Source organism: Ailuropoda melanoleuca, chromosome 5 (assembly GCF_002007445.2).
Source record: "Ailuropoda melanoleuca isolate Jingjing chromosome 5, ASM200744v2, whole genome shotgun sequence".
Taxonomy (NCBI): Eukaryota; Metazoa; Chordata; class Mammalia; order Carnivora; family Ursidae; genus Ailuropoda; species Ailuropoda melanoleuca.
Window position 1 is genome coordinate 92,751,710 of NC_048222.1, and position 7,151 is coordinate 92,758,860.

A 7,151-nucleotide genomic window follows, 5' to 3' on the forward strand; every position below is an offset into this window, starting at 1 on the left:
GTCTTTAGCTGAAGTCTGTAAAATAGTCTAACCTACTTCACAAAGCGTCATGACACTGAAATCTGGAACTGTTCCGCTCTACCCCTTTCGCTCTTTACATCTCAGAAACGCTCTAGCTGACCGGAGTCTGCTGAAATTAGGAAGTGGGGGTAAGTATCTTAGTTCAGGAGGTTCTCATTTAAAGTATTGTGACTTAAAAAAAATTGTATGTATAAAAACGGGGATGTTTTTCAAGTCTTATTAAGAAGTTTTGCTTGATGTCAAAAGTGACTAATAAATGAACAAGGCAGCTTGTTTCCCCATAATTATAAATTAAAGTCCCCCAGAGATGGGCAAAATCTCTTAGAAAAAAAGAAAATTGGGGCGCCTGGGTGGCACAGCGGTTAAGCGTCTGCCTTCGGCTCAGGGCGTGATCCCGGCGTTATGGGATCGAGCCCCATGTCAGGCTCCTCTGCTGTGAGCCTGCTTCTTCCTCTCCCTCTCCCCCTGCTTGTGTTCCCTCTCTCGCTGGCTGTCTCTATCTCTGTTGAGTAAATAAAATCTTTAAAAAAAAAAGAAAATATTAAAACACACAATTTTTAAAAAATGATGTAAGGATTCAATTACAACCAAGAGAAAGCCAGGGTCAAAGGCAAAGGGAAATGTGTGAACCAGGAAAAGGGATTTCAGGAGACAGCAAGACACCACTTTTAGACCATTGTTTAAAATGTCTTCATTGTCCTCATTAAGTGTTCTTTATTTTTAGAATAAGCTGAAATGTTCCTGAAAACTTGAAATGGCTAAAAAATAAGATGATATATTCACCACATACACTAGGAAGGCCTTAGAGAAAGAAAATGTGACGTTTTCCCTCACAGCTGAGTTTCTTGGTGAATTAGGCTCTAGACGTCTGTGAGAAATTATTATTGAAAAATGAGATAATACTCAAATACAAAAAGAATATATTGTCACTGAAGACAAACTTGCATATTTTATTCTTCCCTATAAAACAATAAATTATACCCATTTTGTCAGTAGTGGACTTATTTGTGAGCTAAAATTTAATTAAAAATGAGGGAATTAAGTCAATTTATTTTATTAGGGGAACACTAAATTAGAAATATGAACTTCCCCACTTCCAGAGGAAAAAAGTTTCAATATGCTGATTGATGTCCTTGTAAAAGATGCACAACTTTTAGTGATTTATACTGTCGTCACACTACTTTTGATCTTTTCCATTTATAAGTAAAAATATTTTACAATGAATAATTTTTATATACTTCTTCCAAATACAATAGATATATTAGTTTCTACATACAATTATACATATTTATTTTTAAAATACAAAACAATACCTGGGACGACTTGTTACTTCTGTACTCCAGGGCGATGTATTGATTCCAACTCTGAAATAACTGGGTTGTTAGGGCTAACTGTAAAACAATCCTTGTGCAAATCAAGTAGATGGACACTCAGGAACATATGTGACCTCAGGCATTCAGTTTAACCTCTTTAATTATAATTTTCTTCATCTGTGAAGACAGTTACAGAAATATTAAATGAAATATTATATATAAACACCTAGTACAGTAGATGCTACATAAAATTTTTGTTTCTTTGATCTAATGAATCAATTGAGGGATATCATGAGAGTAATTATATATAAAATATAAAAAATGGCCCTCGATGGGTAAATTGACACTAATTCATGAATTTAAAGCAACAGGGAATTGAATCACTATTCCCTGAGCTGTAATCTTGCAGCTGACATGACATAAATTTTAGCTCCAAGTACAGGCAAATTGGGAGTAAATGGCCTGTTTTGATGCCTTCAGTTTTTTTTTTTAATTTTGCACCCCTTTTCTTGTTCTGTTGTTCTCCCTCTGTTTGCTTTTTTGAGCAACCTATATTATAGATTCACAGAATCCCAGAGCGTGAGAGACTCTTAGATTAGAACATGAGAAACCTTTGTTCTGATGTAGCAATTCCTTTGACTGCACGCCTAACAGGTGGTCATCCATCGTCTACTTTCATACTTTCAACAGAAGTGAGTTACAACCTGTCTACACACAGTTGCATAGAGTAGTAATCTTTTTCCCAGACTCCCTTGAAGCTGGGTGTTTACTTACTTAGTAAGTATATTATACCAATGGAATGTGAGCAAACGTGATACGCATGATTTCAAATCAGAGATTTGAACTACTGAAGCAACCATCATCCTCCCTATACTCTCTACCTCCTTCCTGGGAGCCGGAGTGTGGATATGCCCTCGATGCAGCTTCACTCAGGCAAGCAAACAAACAAAAAAACAAAAAACAACAAAATGAAAAACCTCAAAACAATATTGAAGAACCCTGGCTCCCTAACGACAATCACCCTCTGTTGGGAACACTAACTGCGGATTGTTGTATAACAGAAAAATAAAATTCTATCTTCTTTAGGCAATTGAATTAGCATTGAGTCTCTGATATATTAATAATAATTATATAATATATAATATATTATATATTATATATAATACTTAATAATATAATTATAATTACATAATAATATATCACACTATATTATATACAGTATATAAAATATATAATATATTCATTATTATTATTATTATACTCTATTATTATCGTAACTCATGCAAGAGACACTTCACTTTTTCTATTCTCTGGAAAAGATTGGTTAAGATTGGATTTACCTAGTTTTTGAATGTTTCATACAACTTGGTTATAAAATCATCCAAATTGATGTTTAGAGTTTATCATAATATTCTCCAAACTTTTAAAATCACTACTACATAACTAGAAATTGGTTATGCCCCTCTTTTCACTCTTGGTGTTCTTTAGTTGTTTTTTTAACTTTTTTCTTTACCGTACTCACCAGTTATAATTTTAAATTGTATTTGTCATTTCGAAGAAGCAACTTTGACTTTATTGGTTTTTTATTTAATTGTTTTGTATTTAATTGAGGCTCTTAAATTTATTATTTTATTCTTCTTATTTTGGGGAGCTTTAATTCTATTCTTTTTATTCTAAGTTATTAAGTGAGAAATTTAACAAATTAATTTTTAAGTAAGAAACCATAATTATATAGAGGTATGTTTTTAAGTTTCAAAATTTAGAAATGAAGCGCAGTCATCTCAAGGACTTAGTACCAATTACTGAGAAGGATATATTAAAATCTCCTATTCTGATATTAAATTTGTCAGTTTCTCTTTAAGGTTCAATTCCCTTCCCCCCCCTTCTTTTGCTTTATGTAATTTGAAGCCATGTTAGTTGGTGCATATAAAAATACATATACATTTACTATATTTGATGTGTTTGGACTTATTGCTACATTTTCTGTATTTGTTTTCTTCTTGCCTTTTCTTGGATTACATTTTATTTTGCTTTTGTTCCATTTTCCCTCTTTATGGGTTTGAAAATTGAACACTCTGTTATCTTAAAAGTTTTAACATGCATATTAAACCCAACAAAGTTTAAATCTAATAACTTTACCCTCTCCCCAAACGATACAAAGTCTTTCTAAATGTTCTAGCATCAACTGCTATTTCATACAGTCAATGTTTATTCAGATTTCAATATGCTTACCATTTTCTGCAGAAGCCGCTTTTAGGCAACAGGCTTGAGCCATGAAAACTTGATCAAAGTAAAAGGGTTCACGGCGACCACCAAGCTGAAGGCAAATAGGCTCATTAAGTGACCCATCTCAAAAGAGCCATAGGCACTAACTAACCAATGGGGTACTTACAACCAGGTACAGTCACCAATTAGGAAAATTCCCCTATGTTCCCATATTTCCTTACGCCCCCCTATAACTGACCCCTCACCACTGCCTGATGGCAGGCAGTCTCTCTGCTTTGCCGTCTTGCCCATCGCTCCCTTGTGGTGTATTCAATAAACTTCTATCTCTTTTGTTTTGTCTTGGGTGAATTCTTTCACCCCCCACCACTGTCCTCCATCCAGTGGGATTGCGCCACATTTGGTGGCCCCAATCCTATCAGGAGACCCCCACATTTACTTTGCTCATTTGTCTTTTTCACATTTTACTTATTTCTTCTGGAATCATATCCCATATCGTGAAACTTTTTTTTTCCCCTGCAAAAATCTTTATTGCTTCCATTTGGTCTTGTGTTTGAGAGAGGGCTCCAGGGTGGTTAAAAAGCTGCCTGGTGGCTGGAGGGAGAGGCTCAGGCAGAAGCTGGCACAAGGAGGATGACAGAGGGGCCCCTCCGGGGCCACTGGGCTCCAGACGCTCCTAGTCCTGCTTGAGGGTGAGCCTTTGGAAGAGATACTCACCCAACCCAGCCTGGGGGCCAGCATCCTGCAGTTAGTCAGGTGGTCGCCATCCTCTGTATGACTTTCACCTCCTCATCAGGAAGTGGTTCTCCGGTAAGTCACAGAGATGGGGGTCTGCACGGGCAGAACCCAGGGAATGAAAAGGACTGCTTCAGGTTCTTCTCCAGGACTATGGCGCCTTCCACAGTGTCCAGGGACTTACCCCACTTCTCTTGGGATGGCTTCGGTACTTTTCTGAAGAGGACGCCCCATGCCGATTTTGCATATTCAAGAGATGCTGAGCGCCCTCCCACTTCTCAGCCAGATCGCAGTGGAAGGAGTGGCCCACGCCTTCCAGAGTCACATGGTCACCGCCAAAGTAGAAGCCCAGAAAGACACAGGAGCTGGAGGCTCCCGGATGCGTTATTGCGGCCTCCACCATGGTGGAATGATTCTAAAGAATCTGGGAGCTCATGGGTGATCTGTAATGAGGAGCTAAGCTCAAAATAGGGTGTTGGCTGGTCCCGGAGGCAGAGGGTGTCCAAGAAGCTGCCTCTGCAGGATGCCACTGGAACGAAGGTTGGAGGGTGGTAGGAGGCCAGTAGAAGGGGGCGACCCTGGTCTGTTCGGTCCAAACACTGTTGAAGCAAGTGGGAGATCCCAGGACCTCTGCGTGCACTGCTATCCTGAAACAAATTTTTTAAAAATTTAGTGGAAATATCTTAATTGTAAGTTGTCATTTTTTAAAACTGAAAACGTATAATTTTATTCCCTTTTGAAAGTTAGTTTTGCTGTTTATAAGCTTCTACATGATGAGTTATTACCTATCAGCATTGTGAAAATATAATTCTAGATTGTGTTGTTACTGAGAAATCAGAAGTCAGTCTCATACCTCTTCCTATGTAAGTAATTTCTCTTTCCTCTTGAACTGACTTAAAAATTTTGTTTCCTTGTTATGTGTAGTCATACTGTGATATAATGTTTAAAAAAATATTCTGCTGAGAGTTCATTTGGTTTATTGAATCTATGTCTTGGGATGTTTAGTCAGTCCTGAATATTTCCCAACCATTATCTCTTCAAATATTTCCTCTGCTCTATTCTGTCCTCCCATGGAGTGCCAATTGAATGCGGGTCAGATGTGCCCTCCCTGTTCTTCATACCTCATCCAGTTAGTGATTGTTAACACCATTTCTCCCTCCCTTCTCTCTTAGCTAAGAAAACTCAGCTTTAGAGATAGGAGAGAAGTTTTCTGAGCAAAGATAAAGGCAAAGATTTGTTATTTGGGATCTTCTCATGCTTGTTTGATGTATAGTCTCTTTGCCACATGCTTCCTTTTCTTGATGAGTGTTTCCAAATCTGCCTATGATGAAGTTCAGACAATAAGACAGTGTAAGTACTTTTATATCTATTCTACTTTATTCTGTTAATTCCCTTGCTGTCATATTTTTAGCAATTCTTAGTCCCATACGTGTCCAATTTTGATGGTTTCTGTACTCCTAGTTAGGCAAATCTCATGGACTTTCTTTGCTTGCTCAGATTAAAAGGGTATTATCTCATGTGCCCAGAAGGTCAGTGAATTAGGCATGGGAGCTATTTGAATGACAAAGTGTCATCTCCTTTGTGTGTCATTAAGTTAGGTTTCTCGATCTTTGTATTTTGTAATCATATGCAATTATGTGTTGATGAAAGTTAAATGTTTAGGAAGGCCCTAAAGAATTAGGAAGAATGAATTGACTGTCATCAACATGTACAAAGAGTTCTGTTTTTAATGGCCTTTGGTGGGGGGTCGTGTATTTAATATCTCTCTACCTTCTTAAAGGACAATAAAATCGGGTTCTTTACTTTTGTTTTGGTAACTTTTGAAGGTAGGCAACCCATGCTATATGAGGGGACAAGACCAAATGAGTTAGCAGGATTTCAGTTTAATTAAGATGAGCAGGCATTGAAAGAAAGGAGGCCTGTGCATTTTGAATAGATTCCCTATTGTTGGCTAATGAGGACCATGAGAATGCACATTTTACCATTTATTCACTAGTTTTGGTATCTTAAATTTTATCTTATTATTTTCTTATTAATTAATTTTAATTTTTTGCTGGTTTTGTAGGCCAACAATAACATGTTTTAATTTTTATTTATTTTACAATGACTGAAGTTAAACGTAATTTACAGATAATTATTGTAGTATTTCAAGGTATAAGAAACACGCTAGCTGCATACTTTAAGACAGACACTGGAGTACCTGCTACCTACCGTTAACGTGTGGGTTCTTTAAGGTGTTGACGTTGGTAGAAGGAGCAACTCAATCTAAAAATCATGGAATACTCCATGAAGGAGCTAGTAACTTGAAAGATGAAGATTTACGATCTATATACTTGGTTCAGGGCTCTGATTCACCTGACATACACTAGTAAGAAGGGTCAGAATTTTTAATCAGAGCAATGGTGTGACCTTTGGTCAGAATGGGAAAGAGACTACAATGAAAAATTTGATGTAGGAAGTAACCATACGTGAGCCAGAAATCTACATTGAGCAAGTTAGCCAGCTGGGCTTCACAGGTTCCAGATAATCTATGAAATCTTAAGTAACCTTGACCATGGGCTACATTTGTTTAAAGGAGTCAACCTAAGGAATTGAGTCTGGCCAAGAAGGATGGAGTTTTCACAGGCTGTGCATTTGCTTCAATGTTCTCAGAAAGGCAAGCAAAGGGGAATAGATGGGAAGGGGTTTAGTCTGCCAACAGAGTAATGGTGGGCATAGAGAAGTCCCCTCTGCTTGAGCAGGGTGAGAGGCTTTTCAGTTTGGAAACAAAACTTCTCTTGTCCCTTTTGGTATATAGAAAATAGTTCAAATAAGAGGCAGAGGACCAAATTCCCTAACTTCTGTCAAGTGAAATGTTAT

The 7,151-nt window shown here is 37.4% G+C and overlaps 1 pseudogene; it reads right to left on the bottom strand.

Moving 5' to 3' along the window:
- LOC100472147 overlaps positions 1-4,526 on the bottom strand; it is a 67,805-nt pseudogene extending 63,279 nt beyond the window's left edge.
- Positions 4,527-7,151: the final 2,625 nt, after the last annotated feature.